Below are 18609 nucleotides of genomic sequence, written 5' to 3'. Positions count from 1 at the left end.
GAAGCAGCTGGGGGTGGGCGCTGGGTCGGTTACTTTGCCTATGAAAGTGTTGCCGGCAGGGGAGTCATGTGGTGTCTCTAGGAACTGTCTGAACCTGGGAAGGGCCGTCTCTCCAGGGTCACCAAGACCCCAGATGTCAAAGTATCAGAAACATGGAAAATAAATAAAGGAGCATAATTCCTATGGGATCTCTTTCCTCCCAGAAGCTCCCACCTCTTTCTCACAGACACCAATAGCCTCTCTCCATGCTCTCCCCGGTTCTGCCCCATTTATCTATAAATACAGCCCAATAGCACCAGCAGGAAAATACATTTTTCTATAACATTTACAGAGAAGTTAGAGGTGGTCTTTGAGACACCATGATATTCATCTTTTAAAAATTGAAGCACACGGTTAATATCTACAGAAAAGCACACTCACCCTAGGGATACATAGCTCTATGAATTATCAGAAAGTAAGGATGTCCCTTTTTTATTCTAACCACATTATGTGACATTTTTGGAAACAATACACATTTCCTAACAGTGTTGCCTGAAGTGTAGGGTGTAGACTGTAGCCCCAGAATGTCTGGGTTCTAAACCCTGTCTCTGCCACTCCCCATCTGTTCCTGGGAGGCGTGACATTTAACCTTTCTGTAAACCCTTCTCAATTTTCCCACGTGTAAAATGATAATAACAGTAACAACCTTGTGGTGTCGCTGTGAGAAATACAAGTGCCTTGGACAGTTCCAGTGGCTAATGCACTGCTCAGTAATATGTGCTTCTCTATTACTGAGGAGCAGTACGTAGAATAATGATTACTTTTCCTTGATGACAATACACAGTGATGTAATGGACACAGCGCCACCTCCCGCCACCAGCTTGCCAACCTTGTCTCGTGGCTGTGCTCTTGGCATGTTGCTACCTGCTTTCTGCAGACTTTACTTCTTTCTAATAAGCCAGACCGTTAGTCCCCGTTAGTCCCCTGGGGGGACTTTCCTGAAGTCCAGTGGTTAGGGCTCTGCCTTCCAGTGCAGGGGCTGCGGGTTTGATCCCTGGTGGGGGAGTTAAGATCCCATTATGTGCAGTGGCAAAAAAAACACAAACCATAAAACAGAAGCAATATTGTAACAGATTCCATAAAGCCTTTTAAAATGCTCCATATTAAAAAGAAATCTTAGAAAGTGTCTCTGGGTTTCTTCTTACTTCCATATCCTCAGCACCTGAAGCAGAACTTAAAACACACCTGTGTCCATTCAACGTTTTAGAAAGGCCGGATAAACTATCATTCCTTGCGTTTGCCATTGTACTTGCTTCCAGCACCAAACAGCAAAATCTGTTGCTTGTGATCTGCTCGGTTCAGGAAAACCAAATATACTGTCAGGAAAGGATGAATCAAACCCTAGAGGATCTCTTTATCAAGCTTGAAGCACCTTTTTGTGTTTGTAACTTGATTCTGACCCTGACGCAGCACTGGGTCTTGCCAGGGCTCTACTGGGCTGTGAATAAATGTTGACAGCAGCATGCGGTGGACGCCAGCGAGCCGGCGTGGTGTGCCCGTGCCAGGCACAGCTCAGGGCAGAGAGGCTTTGCTTTCCCTTGGTGTCTTTTCCTCCACTTCTCCACAGGTCATCTGGGAAGATGCTCCTTCATTCCCGTTCACTGGGGATGATGACAGCTGGTAGCCCTGAGACCCGGTGACGAGATAAGAACAGAGAGCAGGGGGACCCAGGGGGAGAAGGAGCCAGGTCAGCCAAAGCGAGGGACTCTTGGCAGAATGGCCTCAGTGCCCGCTGGAAGGGGCTGTGCCTAGTGAGGTGCTGGTGGGGCTCGACACAGGATTAGAAGCAGATGAGCGGATTTGGAACTGAAAAGTAATGAGATGGTCCTAGAAGTCCTTTTTATTTAACAGATATTGTGGTAGGCTTCCAATGATGTCCATACCCTCATCCTAGGAGCCTGTGAATATGTTACTTTATTTGGCAAAAGAGGGGACTTCCCAGGTGCCTCAGTGGTAAAGAGTCTGCAAAAGAGACTGCGGGTGCAATTAAGATCCAGGATCTTGGGATGAGGGAGTTGTCTGGCTTATCCAGGTGGACACAACCTAATCACATGAGACTTTAAAAGCAGAGAGCCCTTCTGGGTTGCAGAGAGAGAGCGGCGTGAGACAGACGTCGCGTGCCTGGCTGGATTGATGCTGGAGGAAAGGGGGCTTGTCAGGGTCCTAGAAGCAGGAAAGTCCAGAAGGGCTTCCCCCAGAGCCTCCAGAAGGAACACAGCCCTGCCCAGACTTGATGTTCGACCAACTAGACTCATGCACGACTGGCTTCCAACCTACAAGACTGTAAGGTAATGCATTTGTATTTAAGTCGTCAAATTTGAGAGAATTTGTTCTAGCAACAACAATGCCTGAACACATGCTCAGCTGTTCAGCCGTGTCTCTCCCTCCGTGACCCCGTGGACTGTAGCCTGCCAGGCTCCTCTGTCCATAGGGTTCTCCAGGCAAGGATACAGCGGTGGATTGCCATTTTCTTCTCCAGGGGATCTTCCTGACCCAGGGATCAAACCTGCAACTCCTGCTGGGCAGGCGGACTCCTTACCACTGAGCCACTGGGGAAACCCAGGAGGAACAATACATGAATATAAATATTTATAGAGTCCCATCTTGGGCCAGCACTGAGCTAAATATTAAAGCTACAACAGTATACAAAGTAAACCTAATTTCTGCCCTAATGAGGCTTACTTACAAACTAGGATTTAGAATCTTCAACCAGCTGAAATCTATAGAACAAGTATAAGATAATAAGAGGTCTTGTTACAGCCATTCACCTTCTACTATATTAACTCTGCAAACCATACTCTGAATCAGAAGAAGCAGTTTGTAAATCAGTTTTTCTAATGAAAACATGTGCTCGATAGACATATAATGTATACGTATAAGTAACTTCTGACTACTGAGATGGAGTAGCACTCAGAAACTACTTCTTACAAGGGGCAAGCAGCTCTACAATATTAGCAAAAACCAACAAAGGGGATGAATATCCAACAAGTCACGTGGAGAAGGTAATAAGAACAAGTGACTGTGGAAGTAAATACAGAAGGCTGACAACTTTTGTCTCGTTTCGTAAAATGGGCTATTCATGAGCTAGTGTAACCGGAAGTGGGGTCTGCCTGCTGTCTGCTCAGAAGCCACTAAAGAGGCCAGGTTGGTGGAAAGTTTGCTTTATTTAGGATGTTGGCAACTGGCAGGGGGGTGGGGGAGGGCAGATGCCAAAGGCTGATGACCCCCTCCTCCCACCCACCCGGCCCAGTGGGCAACAGCTTTTATAGACAGGAGGAGGAGGTGACGTGCAGAAACAGCACAGTCAGCTCCGACAGTCGTGTTCATATTGGTCATAGAAGGTCTGACCAGCGTCATCTCGATTGTTTCAGGTACAGTTAGTCTTCAGTTCCAGGGTTTTTGGGTTTTTTTTTTTCCATTTCTTGAGGACTTTTCTCAGAATTGTGGCAGCTAAGGTCATGGCTCCAGTCTGTCATGATGCAGTTAACTTCTTCCCCCTGGGGGAGTTTTAGTGTTTATAAGCCAGCTCACAGGATATGGCTCAGAAGATTATCTATAGCCCTTGAAAAGGAACTAACGTCCTTGACTTTGCTTAATGACTATGTTATTACTTGGTCTCCTTTGACTGTTTACCTTTATTTCTGCATTTTCTCACCTCTCTGATTAAACTTATCCTTTGGCTGAAGTTTTTCTGGGGCTTCCCAGGTGGGTCAGTAATAAAGAATCCTCCTGCCAATGCAGGAGATGCGGGAGATGTGGGTTCAATGCCTGGATCAGGAAGATTCCCTGGAGGAGGAAATGGCAACCCACTCCAGTATTCGTGCTTGGGAAATGCCATGGACAGAGGAACCTGACAGGCTACAGTCCATGGGGTTGCCAAGCGTCAGATGCACCTGAGCACAAGCGCACAGGCTTTTCCAGAGACAAAGGGCACGAGGGGCAAAGACCACAGAGTCCTGCTCAGTGCCACTACCACACAGAAACGTAACTGCATAGAAACTTAGAATATGCTGACTAATGGATATGCAGGTCACAAACTTCTCAAGAAACGAAGCACATTTTTTATTATTTGACTTCAAAATCATATTTTGGATTTGAACTTAACATGTATAAGTTATTAGAGGGGTGCCATTTCCGAAAAAATGAGATATGCTTATCTTTGGTTGTCACCAATATCTAACAGGAATGAAAGGCAAGTTACAAGGGGGGCAAAGCTATTATTGCTTATGCTGTTGACTTAGCTTGGAAGACCAAAAAAAAAATTTTTTTTTTGCATTCTCAGCTATATCATATATTATTTTTCCTTTTGCATTCTCAACTACACCATGTCTCATTGTAGAAATGCATCCTAATCTACATGATGAATTAGGAAGGGAGTAGGGGTCCTTATTCTAAAGGAGATCAGCCCTGGGATTTCTTTGGAAGGAATGATGCTAAAGCTGAAACTCCAGTACTTTGGCCACCTCATGCAAAGAGTTGACACATTGGAAAAGACTCTGATACTGGGAGGGATTGTGGGCAGGAGGAGAAGGGGACGACAGAGGATGAGGTGGCTGGATGGCATCACTGACTCGATGGACGTGAGTCTGAGTGAACTCTGGGAGCTGCTGATGGACAGGGAGGCCTGGCGTGCTGCGATTCATGGGGTCGCAAAGAGTCGGACACAACTGAGCAACTGAACTGAACTGAGGAGTCCTTATACATGTAGACTTAGAGAATGAGCCTTCTATTTGACTTTAGTAAAAGAAAACTTTTAAGGACAATTATTCTATATCATATAACTAACAGCTCTCAGTCTGATAATTTTCATGGCCACGGTCTTCATGTAGGAAGTCATCTTAGTTCGCAGTTTCCCCTGTTTCATGGTATCTCTCCAGTGTTCCTGAGATCTCTCGACCTCTATGTTACTGACCTCTGGGGCTGACCTGTGCCTTGTAACATTAGCAGCGTCTCTGGATGCCACCCACTGGGTGTCTGCAGCACCCTCCCCCGCTCATCATTACTCCTAGGCAATGTGTCCAGTTATTGACAGTGTCCCGGGGGGAAGGGGACAAAATCTTCTTGGTTGAGAGTCACCAGCCTAAGTGATTAATGTAAACTAAAGTCACAGAAAAGAATAACTTTGGAGGCATGAAGTCACCCTGTAATTCTTGGTTGTGCTTCCTATTATTAATCTGGTCTTCTGTTAGCAGGACACAGGGGAATTTTCTCAGGGTGAGCCGTGTAATGCATGGACTATTGATACAGCATGGACCCCTCTTTCATTGCAGCGATCAAGGTCTTTCATCTTCATAGCCAGTGCTAGAATAAAACTTTATAGACACTGGGAACTTCTAGAAAAACCACAATATTCTGTTGGCCACTCTCCCAAGTCATTTTATAGACCCTGTTCTAGTTTAATCAAAGGTCATTTATGACTTAAAATATAAAAATCTTAATAGAAGGCCAAGAATTATTTAAACAGTGTGTATATTATCAAGAGTGAGGACTTTAAAAATCACTGAAAAGTAGGTGCAGAGTTAGAGAAATGACAAGGTTTAATCTCTTCTCATGAAATAGGTGAATGACTCAAATTGCGTGGGAGATAGGATGTACAAAGTCACATAAAAGGCTGCTGCTGCTGCTGCTGCTAAGTCGCTTCAGTCGTGTCCAACTCTGTGCGACCCCAGAGATGGCAGCCCACCAGGCTCCCCTGTCCCTGGGATTCTCCAGGCAAGAACACTGGAGTGGGTTGCCATGTCCTTCTCCAATGCATGAACCTGAAAAGTGAATGTCAAGTCACTCAGTCGTGTCCAACTCTTTGCGACCCCATGGACTGCAGCCTACCAGGCTCCCCCGTCCATGGGATTTTCCAGGCAAGAGTACTGGAGTGGGGTGCCATCGCCTTCTCCGCATAAAAGGTTAGATACATACAATTCCATGTTTTCATTAGTTTGGATTTAAAAAATGTTTAGTGCCCACGGAGGAACCAGTATGTGGCGGCGGAGGTGGGGTGGTGGTGGGGAAGGAAAAGAATTCCTCAAAGAACTGCTGAATTATGTATCATTTCTTTTACAAATTGAAGTATAGTTAATTTGCAGTGGTGTGTTTCAAGTGTACAGCAAAGTGATTCAGTTATACACATATATTCTTTTTTGGGTCTTTTCCTTTATAGATTTTTACAAAATATTGAGTATAGTTCCCTGTGCTATATATCATTGCTATTCTTTGTATAATCAGAGTGACTTTGGGTTTATTTACCACACAGAGCGACAAGGGTTTTGAACAGTAATGCATGCTTGGTGTTTTAAAATGAATAGTGTTAAAGAATTGCTAGATTCTTTGTTTTCTTTTTTAATATAATTGCTTTACAATGTTGCATTAGTTTCTTCTGTAAACCAGTGTGAATCAGCTACACACCCACACCCCCACACCCCCACACCCCCACACACCCACACACCCTCCCCCTTCAGCCTCCCTCCCAGCCCCGCAGCCCGCCCCCCAGGTCATCACAGGCACCGAGCTGAGCTCCCGGTGCGGTACAACAGCTTCCCACTAGCCGTCTGTTTCACACACAGCAGAGTATGTGCTTCTCTCTCTCAGTTCATCCCACCATGAAAAGGAAGGAAATTGGGTCATTTGTAATGATGTGGATGAACCTAGAGTCTATCATACAAAGTGACGTAAGTGAGAAAGGGAAAAACGAGCATCATGTATTAACTCGTATATATGGGATCTAGGCAGCTTCCCTGGTAGCTCACAGTGAAGGATTTGCCTGCAGTGCGGGAGACCCGAGCTTGACGATTTCTTGGTTGAGACGATCCCCTGGAGAAAGGAATAGCAACCCATTCCAGCATTCTTGCCTGGAGAATTCCATGGACAAAGGAAAAACAAATAGTACAGATGAGCCTATTTGCAGGCAGAAACAGAGAGGGAGATGTAGAGAATGTATTGTGGACACAGTGGGAAGGAGAGGGTGGGGTGAATTAAAAGAATCTGTCCTTTAACTGTGGAATAATATACCCTGAACATGGAAAATCTCATCATACGATCAGTTCAATTCTCTACAGACACAGAGCAGAGGGTCCACCTGCTGAAGCTGGGGAGCTGGCATGTCGCTGTTTTTAAAGTGGTCACACCTGTGGAACCAAAAGACACATCATTAGCTAATTGGCAGAAGATGCATTTAAGAGAAAACCCTACAGTGTAGAAGGCAGAGGGAGAAGGGGTGTCCTGGATATACCACAGTAAGATCGGTTTCTTGATTTCTAATCACTTCCGGAGTCTCACAGCATCAAGTTGGAGAAAATGGCATTCATCAAAAATCTTATGGAAAGCAATAAGCATCCTAGGTCAATGATTTAGCAGAAAGAGGTTTTAAAAAAATCAAACTTTGTCACCAAAGGCACACACAAAAAGGGGAACACGCTTTTCTGTAAGGAGCAAATTTAAGCACGCTCATTTTACAACCCTGGCATTGATGTGTAATCCTAGGTCCCAGGGTATAAAGGTATGTCTAAAGAAGACTAAAGCCTCTTCAGAGTGAGTACTTTCTGAATTCCTCTTTTCTAAGTTACCAGGTGAATTCCTGTGGTTTAGCCTATGAGAAGGCACCACACACGCACGCACGCACGCACGCACGCAGGTGACACGTCCTTTTTGCCCTCAGGAGATTGAAATATGATTTCCCAAGCTGGTGGACAGGTTGGCAATTGAAATCAAACTGCTCTTTGCCTCTCAAAGCGCTGGCATGAGGGCCGTTCCCTCTGATTGGTTGTCCCTGGAGCGGGGTGAGGGGCAGGGGGAAGCGCTGAGGCCGGAAGCGCCTGTGCTGGCTGCTGGATCAATGGTCAGTGTCAGCGGGGCTCTGTTTAATGAACCTTCCACCGGCGTCCCCGCCTCGCTGACAGCAGTGGGTAGCACCAGTGCCAACGCCGAGGACGCGGCATCTATTGGAAGGCGAAATAATTGCTTCATTTTCTGGTACAAAGATATAAACCTGATTTTTGTGTACATAAGAGCGCGCTTTCAATCCTTAACTGGAAGAGAGCCTGGCGCGGAGCACAGAGTGAAACGGGGTAGAAAGAGATCGGCTCTCAGAACTACAGGAGAATTGCCAAGGGCTTTATAGTCAAGGGATTCTTGGGCTCTGTGGGCCAGCACCCAGCCCAAAGCGTGCTGTCTCGGTCACAGAGGGGAAAACGGTTGTTTCCGATGGTGCCTTTCCATGAGAAAGTGTTTTGACAAATCAAGAGAAGCAGGGAAAACCACCCCACTGATGAGATTTGCACCTAATTTGTCTCGTTAGTGCCTCGTTATGTTGGGGCATGCGCAGCAGGACGCCCGTCCCAAATGCGGTATCTGGCGCACGACTGAGGGTTAGGAGGGAAATGAATGTGACAGCCGGAACCCAGAATATTCCTGTCATACCTCCTACTTCCCTGAATTTCCTTTAACTGCCTTTGTGTTGGCGAGTGAAATTATGAGGCGGTTGTGTCCTTTTCAAGATGCGTTTCTAAATGCTGCTACGGTTAAGATTAAGGTGCGATTACTCTGAAACGTGAACACGTGCGTGCGTGCTCAGTCGTGTCTGACTCTCTGCGACCCCATCATGGACTGCAGCCCGCCAGGCTCCTCCATCCATGGGATTCTCCAGGCAAGGATACTGGAGTGGGTTGCCATTTCCTTCTCCAGAAACGTGAACACAGTGCAGCCTGAAATTGTGGCATTCAGGTGATTATGTCAAATAGCATTCACAGATACTTCTAGATTTCTACACCATAGCCCGTTTGTATTTGATTTTTTAAAATACATTATGCTTGTTTTTAAGCATTAGGATAAATCAGTCCTTCCCTAGATACTTGACAACTCACAAAACAAACCCAACAAACTTTGAAACGACACTGCTGTAATAGGTAGGAAAGTAGAGAATTGCACTTGTTTTCACAATCTAACTGGAGTAGGATGTGAATTGAAACTGATGATCATCCAATTTGTAAGTCAGCTTTCGGGCAGAATCAATACTTTCCAGCCATGATTCTTTTAAATGAACCACTTCCCTTGAGTTTTGTCAACATCTCAATATTCTTTCCCAAATCCCTTTTTTTTTCTTGTCCAGCATTTTTCTCATTTACTGATTTTTCACACAAATATTTGAGTATATTGCAGAGAGGAGGTTATTTTCTTCCACCTACTTCTGGGCTGTGTGACCTTGAACAAGTCAACATTTGAGATTAATTTGTCTAATCTTGTTTAAAATGGAGATATATTGAAAAGCGCAAGTGTGTTAATCACTAAGTCATGTCCAACTCTTTTCAATTCCATGGACTGTAGCCCGCCAGGCTCCTCTGCCCATGGAATTTCCCAGGCAGCAATACTGGAGGGGGTTATCATATCCTTCTCCAGGGGATCTTCCCGACCCAGGGATCAAACCTGGGTCTCCTACATGGCAGGTGGATTCTTTACCATCTGAGCTAGCAGGAGATAATATTAACAGCCACTTAATGAAGTAGTGATGGCAACTTGCAAAAAGAAAGAAACAAATATAGGGGATATATCTAAGCATCATGTCTGGAACTTAGAATGTCCCCTATTGAATACAAATTAAAGGTAAGTACCTCCATCTCCTATCTCCTTGACCACAATGAACAGACATCTTCCCGGATGCTGAAGGAGGGCTTTGTGGGCTTTCTTGTCAACCTCTCTCTCACCCTTGTGGTGCTGCTAAGGCCCCCTTTTCTCCATTTCCAGGTCATTCATTCATTCACCAAGGGCTGCATCCAACACGCATGCTAATAGACTTTCCTTGAGTTGTTTCTGCTGAGAATCCCCATCAGCAAACCACAGGGAACAACAGAGAATACAACAAAGGACTTACTTACGCTTTGGCTCCCCGGTGGCTCAGTCGGTAAAGAATCCGCCTGCAATATGGGAGACCCAGGTTCGATCCCTGGGTTGGGAAGATCCCCTGGAGAAGGGAATGGCAGCCACGCCAGTGTTCCTGTTGGGAAATCCCAGGGACAGAGGAGCCTGGGGGACTACAGTCCATGGGACCACACAGTCAGACATGACTCAGTGACTGAACAACAACAGTCCCAGCTTTCAGCAAAACTGCAAAGAGGCATTTTTCCTCGTACTTTCCCCTGACCCCTTCTGTTCCATCGTGTCTTCTGTGGATGGGTCACCACCCTTCCTCAGCCCTCACACTGTATTTTTCAGTGAAGAATTCCCCTTAGCCAAATCCTTTTTATTAGTAAAATGAAAACCCCTCATCCCACAGTAATCAAGTGTTCAGATTCTGTCTGGACCGTGACGCTTTAGCAAGGAGAAAAGTCCTCTCGTGAGCCCTCTGCGCTGGACACACTTACGTCCCGGCTACCAGCTCCTCAGCTACCGCTGGCCGGCCAGTTTCTCCAGTGTGCGGTCTCAGCATCCATGTTTGATTCTCACTGCCTGTCCCGCACGCCTCTCCCGTGAGAGTGAAGGAGGCCTGGGAGAATCTGCTTGGTCCCCAAGCGTGCATGGCTGGAAAGTGAGGGAGCTGACGTTGCAGGCTGGGGCCCAAACCCTCTGCCGCTACCCAGGAGGGCGATCCCAGGGATGCGTTTTCTGGCCCAGAACGTCTCGGTGGGGATGAGCTGGAGGGAACACTGTGTGTTGTGTGCTCCTCCTTTCTTCCTGCAGCCTTTCCAGTCTCTCGGTCTTGTTCCATCTGATCACCTCCCAGAAAGTCGCCTGTGTCTAAGGGGGGCTATCTCTAACAGCTCCTGGGGCACGCCCAGGCTAAGGCGTGTACTCACTTGCATCACAACAAGCAAGGAAGATTGTGAGATGATTCCAGAATGTGTTACATTGTTTTTTAATGTTAAATTATGGCAACCCACTCCAGTATTCTTGCCTGGAGAATGCCATGGACGGAGGAGCCCGGTGGGCTACAGTCCATTGGGTCGCAAAGAGTCGGACACGACTGAGCGACTTCACTTCACTTTGGTTGTGCCAGGCCTTAGTTGTGGCACGTGGGATCTTCGCTGTGTTATGCGGGATATTTCAGCTGTAGCAGGCGGACTTTCTAGCTGTGGCTCACCACTCACGTATGCTCTAGTTGCTCCGAGACACGTGGGATCTTTGTTCCCCAGCTAGGGATCAAACCTTTGTCCCCTGCATTGCAAGGTGGATTCTTAACCACAGGACCACCATAGAAGTCCCCAGAATGTGATACAAGCTTTAAAGACATAAAGAGGGTAAAATGGAAGTGACCATTATTAAGGCCAGGATGCCCGTGTGAGGGGGTGTGACATACTCCAGGGTGGTCTGTGACAGTGTCTTCAAGAGAGACCTTGAACTGATGCCTAAATGATGGGAAGGAGCTGATGATAGAAAAGCCTGGAAGGGAAGAATTTACCTTCCGTCAAAGCAGAGACTGTGAGCTCCTGAGGGGAGCTGGACAGGCGCCTTCTACAGATAGAAGAATCTCAGTGCGGCTGCGGCAAAGTGGGTGGGAGAGCGACTCAGAGGCCTTCCCAGGCTGCGGAGCAATTCGGATTGTATTTTGTGGGCAACTGGACAATACTGAAGGATTTTGAGCTGAGAAAGTGAAGTGCTGTGAGTTCTGTGATAAACAGTTCATGCTGACTGTTGCGTGGAAAACCACAGGCCAGGTGGATCAGTAGGGAGACTTGGGTGATGGGTGATGTGGTCCAGACTTGGACAGTGGCGGAGGCGGGAGAGAAAGTCTAGGCTTCCCCTTCCAGGCAATATTTGGGTTTAAACAACTTTAATTTGATGCCCTGCTGGTTGGATGTGTTGGTATGTATGTTTCTGCCTAGTGAGGGTCAGAGGCCTTTCCCTGCTCTGGGGTTCCCTACACTATAGGAATTTCACTTGTAAAAGACCATGGCTGCTTTTTTGGTTTTGTTTTTCTTCAAACTGTGCTGTGTGATGCAGGCTCTAGCTCCCTGACCAGGGATCAGACCTAGGCCCCCTGCATTGGAAGCATGGAGTCTTAACCGTTGCACCACCAGGGAAGTCCCTGAAAGACTACGGCTTCTTAATTTAGGATATATTGCTTGTCAAATAGTGTATCACTATAAGCAGTGTATTCCTTTAAAAAAAAAATATATATATATATATCAGAATAACTTCAGAAAAGTCGATTTGCATCATGTGCCAATCTTCCTACAGTGCTGGTGTGAAGTGCCTACGGGGAGGGAATTTTGCAGACAGCAGAAGAAGAAAGATCCATACCCTGACCTGTGGGAGAAAGAAAGGAGAAAATAACAACAGGAGTTTCATGATCTGGCTGATGCACATTCTTAGATGAATAAATATTAACACAGAGGTGAAATGTTAACTTTACAGAAAATACCAGAACACTAACAAACAAGAGTAACTAATATTCTAAGAAGTGGAAACAACTTTCTTGGGATATTTGTTGCACTAAATGAATAGATTATTGAGGGGAAATATTTGATGGCAGGACATCTGCATACATATTAGAAATATTATGGAGAGAACACATTTGCAGAAACTATTATGGGAAAATTTTCCAATTTAAATGACTCATCCTGCTTGCCTGATTTTGGTTAGCTTATATATATATGGATTGATTGTTGGTTAATAATTTCTGTTATATTTGAATTTAAAGGTTGCTTTAAAATTTCTTTTCTTTTTTAGAGTTTACACTACACATGGTAGATTGTATGAGTTTATGCTTTAATTGAAGTATAGGTGATTTTCAATGCATGTTTCAGGTATACAGCACAGTGAGACAGTTATACATATATTTTTAAGTATATATATTCTTAATCAGATTCCAACCCCTGGTGGTCGAGTGGTTAGGATTCAGCAATCTCTCTCTTTATATTAGATTCCATTCCCTTACAGGTTATTGCAAAATATTGACCATAGTTTCCCATACGGTACAGTAGTAGGTTCTTTTCAGTTAACTAGTTTATAGATGGTAGAGTGTGCACATTAACTCTAAACTCCTAATTTATCTGTCGTATCCTCTACCCCTTTGGTAACCTAAGTTTGTTTCTACTCTGTGAGTTGATTTCTATTTTAGAAATGAATTCATTTGTACAATGTTTTTTAGATTCCACATGTAAGTAAAATTGTATGATATTTGTCTTTGTCTGTCTGGCTTACTTCACTATGTATGGTAATTTCTAGGTCTATCCATGTTGCTACAAATGGCATTATTTCATCCTTTGTTATGGCTGAGTAGTATTCCATAGTATATATGTACCACATCTGCTTTATTGATTCATCAGTTGGTGGATGAAAATGTATGTTTTCCCCGTGTCTTGGCTATTGTAAATAGAGCTGCAGTGAACAGAGGTGTCCTTGTATCTCTTTGAGTTATAGTTTTTGTCTGGATATATGCCCAGGAGTGTGATTGCTGGATGATGTGGTGGTTCTGTTTGTAGGTCTTGAGAAACCTCCGTACTGTTTTCCACAGTGGCTGAACCAATCTGCACCCCCACCGACAGTGTAGGAGGGTTTCCTTCTCTCCACACCCCTGCCAGAATTTATTTCTAGACTTTTCAGTGATGGCCATTCTGACCGGTGTGAGGCTTAGTACCGCACTGTACTTTTTATTTGCATTTCTCTAATATTAGTAATGTAGAGCATTTCTTTATGTACCCATTGGCCATCTATATATCTTCTTTAGAGAAATACCTACATAGGTCTTCTGCCCATTTTTTGACTGGGTCATTTTGTCTTTCTGTCATTGAGTTGTATGGGCCATTTGTATATTTTGGAAATTATGGTTTTGTCCATTGCCTCATTTAAAAATATTTTCTTCCAGCCTGTAGATTGTTTTTCCTTTCTGTTTATGGTTTGCTTTGCTGTGCCAACACATTTAAGTTTGTTTAGGCCCCACCGGTTTATTTTTGTTTTTATTTCCATTGCACTAGGAGCAGGATCTAGAAAGATATTGCTGTGATTTATATCAAAAAGTATTCTGCCTGGGTTTTCCTGTAAGACTTTTTTACTACCTGGTCTTAATTTTAGGTCTTTAACCAATTTTGAGTTTATTTGGGGATGTGGTGCTAGAGACTGTTCCAGATTCATTCTTTTACAGATAGCGTTCTACTTTCCCCAGCACCACTCATGGAAAAGACTGTCTTTTCTCCACTGTATATGTTCTTGCTTCCTTTGTCATAGATTAATTGACCTTAGGTGTGTGGGTTTGTTTCTGGACTTTTATCCTGTTCCACTGATCTGTATTTCTGTTTTTGTGCCATCACCAAGCTGTTTTATTACTGCAGCTTTGTGGTATAGTCTGAAGTCAGGGAGTGCAATTCCTCCTCTCCATTTTTCTTTCACAAGACTGTTTTGGCTAGTTGGTGTCTTTTGTGTTTCCACACAAATGTAAATGTTTTGTGGAATGACACTGACGCTGGTCATTAGATGAGGACTGCCTTGGCCGCCCTGGTGGCGCAGGCATTTCACGCCCGCGCTTCTCCCGGCCAGGCTCACGCTCTGTCGTTTCAGCTGTGTGTCAGCTGCAGTCTCCATCATTAGCATCTCCTGGTTTTCAGAGCAGAGGTCTTCTGTCTCCTCGGTAGCTTTCTTCTTTTTGTTGTTTTGTCAACTTAAACTGGGTAAAATTAGTGATCAGAACAAAATGGGATTAACTAGGAAAAACTGAACATAAGAAATGCTTTCAGTTCAGTTCAGTCACTCAGTCGTGTCTGACTCTTCTCGACCCCATGAATCGCAGCACGCCAGGACTCCCTGTCCATCACCAACTCCCGGAGTTCACTCAGACTCACGTCCATCGAGTCCATGATGCCATCCAGCCATCTCATCCTCTGTCGTCCCCTTCTCCTCTTGCCCCCAGTCACTCCCAGCATCAGAGTCTTTTCCAATGAGTCAACTCTTCGCAGGAGGTGGCCAAAGTACTGGAGTTTCAGCTTTAGCATCATTCCTTCCAAAGAAGTCCCAGGGCTGATCTCCTTCAGAATGGACTGGTTGGATCTCCTTGCAGTCCAAGGGACTCTCAAGAGTCTTCTCCAACACCACAGTTCAAAAGCATCAATTCTTCGGTGCTCAGCTTTCTTCACAGTCCAAATCTCACATCCATACATGAGCAGTGGAAAAACCATAGCCTTGACCAGACGAACCTTTGCTGGCAAAGTAATGTCTCTGCTTTTCAATGTTATCTAGGTTGGTCATAACTTTTCTTCCAAGGAGTAAGCGTCTTTTAATTTCATGGCTGCAGTCACCATCTGCAGTGATTTTGGAGCCCCAAAAAGTCAAGTCTGACACTGTTTCCACTGTTTCCCCATCTATTTGCCATAAAGTGATGGAACCAGATGCCATGATCTTAGTTTTCTGAATGTTGAGTTTTAAGCCAACCTTTTCACTCTCCTCTTTCACCTTCATCAAGAGGTTTTTTAAAAAAGTTCCTCTTCACTTTCTGCCATAGGGTGCTGTCATCTGCATATTTGAGGTTATTGATATTTCTCCTGGCAATCTTGATTCCAGCTTGTGCTTCTTCCAGCCTAGCATTTCTAATGATGTACTCTGCATATGTGTTAAATAAGCAGGGTGACAATATACAGCCTTGACATACTCCTTTTCCTATTTGGAACCAGTCTGTTGTTCCATGTCCAGTTCTAACTGTTGCTGCCTGGCCTGCATACAGATTTCTCAAGAGGCAGGTCAGGTGGTCTGGTATTCCCATCTCTTTCAGAATTTTCCACAGTTTATTGTGATCCACACAGTCAAAGGCTTTGGCATAGTCAATAAAGCAGAAATAGATGCCTTTCTGGAACTCTCTTGCTTTTTCCATGATCCAGCGGATGTTGGCAATTTGGTCTCTGGTTCCTCTGCCTTTTCTAAAACCAGCTTGAACAACTGGAAGTTCATGGTTCATGTATTGCTGAAGCCTGGCTTGGAGAATTTTGAGCATTACTTTACTAGTGTATGAGATGAGTGCAATTGTGTGGTAGTTTGAGCATTCTTTGGCATTGCCTTTCTTTGGGATTGGAATGAAAACTGACCTTTTCCAGTCCTGTGGCCACTGCTGAGTTTTCCAAATTTGCTGGCATACTGAGTGCAGCACTTTCACGGCATCATCTTTCAGGATTTGGAATAGCTCAACTGGAATTCCATCACCTCCACTAGCTTTGTTCGTAGTGATGCTTTCTAAGGCCCACTTGACTTCACATTCCAGGATGTCTGGCTCTAGGTCAGTGATCACACCATCGTGATTATCTGGGTCATGAAGATCTTTTTTGTACAGTTCTTCTGTGTATTCTTGCCATCTCTTCTTAATATCTTCTGCTTCTGTTAGGTTCATACCATTTCTGTCCTTTATCAAGCCCATCTTTGCATAAAATGTTCCCTTGGTATCTCTAATTTTCTTGAAGAGATCTCTAGTCTTTCCCATTCTGTTGTTTTCCTCTATTTCTTTGCATTGATCACTAAGGAAGGATTTCTTATCTCTTATTGCTTTTCTTTGGAACTCTGCATTCAGATGCTTATATATGTCCTTTTCTCCTTTGCTTTTCACTTCTCTTCTTTTCACAGCTTATTTGTAAGGCCTCCCCAGACAGCCATTTTGCTTTTTTGCATTTCTTTTCCATGGGGATGGTCTTGATCCCTATCTCCTGTACAATGTCACGAACCTCAGTCCATAGTTCATCAGGCAGTCTATCTATCAGATCTAGTCCCTTAAATCTATTTCTCACTTCCACTGTATAATCATAAGGGATTTGATTTAGAGCATATCTGAATGGTCTAGTGGTTTTCCCTACTTTCTTCAATTTAAGTCTGAATTCAGCAATAAGGAGTTCATGGTCTGAGCCACAGTCAGCTCCTGGTCTTGTTTTTGCTGACTGTATAGAGCTTCTCCATCTTTGGCTGCAAAGAATATAATCAATCTGATTTTGGTGTTGACCATCTGGTGATGTCCATGTGTAGAATCTTCTCTTGTATTGTTGGAAGAGGGTGTTTGCTATGACCAGTGCATTTTCTTGGCAAAACTCTATTAGTCTTTGCCCTGCTTCATTCCGTATTCCCAGGCCAAATTTGCCTGTTACTCCAGGTGTTTCTTGATTTCCTACTTTTGCATTCCAGTCCCCTATAATGAAAAGGACATCTTTTCTGGGTGGTAGTTCTAAAAGGTCTTGTAGGTCTTCATAGAACCATTCAACTTCAGCTTCTTCAGCATTACTGGTTGGGGCAAGTAATCCCCAAGTATGACTTGGATTACTGTGATATTGAATGGTTTGCCTTGGAAACGAACAGAGATCGTTCTGTGGTTTTTGAGATTGCATCCAAGTACTGCATTTCGAACTCTTTTGTTGACCATGATGGCTACTCCATTTATTCTGAGGGCTTCCTGCCCGCAGTAGTAGATATAATGGTCATCTGAGTTAAATTCACCCATTCCAGTCCATTTTAGTTCGCTGATTCCTAGAATGTCGACGTTCACTCTTGCCATCTCTTGTTTGACCACTTCCAATTTGCCTTGATTCATGGACCTGACATTCCAGGTTCCTATGCAATATTGCTCTTTATAGCATCGGACTTTGCTTCTGTCACCAGTCACATCCACAATTGGGTATTGTTTTTGCTTTGGCTCCACCCCTTCATTCTTTCTGGAGTTATTTCTCCACTGATCTCCAGTAGCATATTGGGCACCTACTGACCTGGGGAGTTCCTCTTTCCGTATCCTATCATTTTGCCTTTTCATACTGTTCATGGGGTTCTCAAAGCAAGAATACTGAAGTGGTTTGCCATTCCCTTTTCCAGTGGACCACATTCTGTCAGACCTCTCCACCATGACCCGCCTGTCTTGGGTGGCCCCACGGGCATGGCTTAGTTTCATTGAGTTATACAGGGCTGTGGTCCTAGTGTGATTCGATTGACTAGTTTTCTGTGAGTATGGTTTCAGTGTGTCTGCCCTCTGATGCCCTCTTGCAACACCTACCGTCTTACTTGGGTTTCTCTTACCTTGTAAAGAGATGCTTTACAGATAATATATCCTTTTCATGCTGATTATTTTGACCGGGTTTAATACAGGTGATTATTCTTCAGTCTTCTGAGTTTAAATGATTCAGGTAGCCATAAAGTATGAAAATATAGACAAATATACATACGCAGTTTACTGATCTTCCATGATATGTTCAGCATGCCTCACTAGCAGCTCATAACTGAATCAGCAAATGTGCAATGAGCAGTGCACACTAAAGCAGCACCCCCACTGCTCCTGCAGCTCCATTTACAGTGCATTGTCTCGTATGATTTGTGTCTAATTTTCCCTGAATGATCTGCACCTTTAGCATATCCGAGAAGTGATCAAGGGAGCCCAGTCTACTAAGAGACACTCGTGGTCACCGGTATTTTATTTTTTATAAGATTCACCTACTGTAAGTCTTACAAACATTTTTTCCATTTACATTATACCAGGAAAAAAAAGACTACTAGAAATGAGATAATGGAAAAACAAAAGCAGATTTCTTTTGCTTTCAAATGATTCTACACCAAAACATTTTGCTTAAATGATTTTAATCAATAGATGAAAGACTCTTTAAATGGTACTCAGAATACGTTACCGATTTTAGAAGCGGTCTC

At 44.3% G+C, this 18609-nt stretch overlaps 1 long non-coding RNA gene across 2 annotated transcripts in view; it reads left to right on the top strand.

The window, feature by feature from the left end:
* Positions 1 to 2132: 2132 nt before the first annotated feature.
* LOC129653447 (uncharacterized) overlaps positions 2133 to 18609 on the top strand; it is a 36166-nt gene continuing 19689 nt past the window's right edge. For both annotated transcript variants that reach the window (XR_008715133.1, XR_008715134.1), the window contains exon 1: positions 2133 to 2327. This is a non-coding gene — a long non-coding RNA (uncharacterized LOC129653447). The remainder of the gene's footprint in view (positions 2328 to 18609) is intronic.

This window comes from Bubalus kerabau, chromosome 5 (genome assembly GCF_029407905.1).
Source record: "Bubalus kerabau isolate K-KA32 ecotype Philippines breed swamp buffalo chromosome 5, PCC_UOA_SB_1v2, whole genome shotgun sequence".
NCBI classification, from domain to species: Eukaryota; Metazoa; Chordata; class Mammalia; order Artiodactyla; family Bovidae; genus Bubalus; species Bubalus kerabau.
The sequence above is the reverse complement of the archived record's forward strand: the minus strand, read 5'-3'. Positions and strand labels throughout refer to the sequence as shown.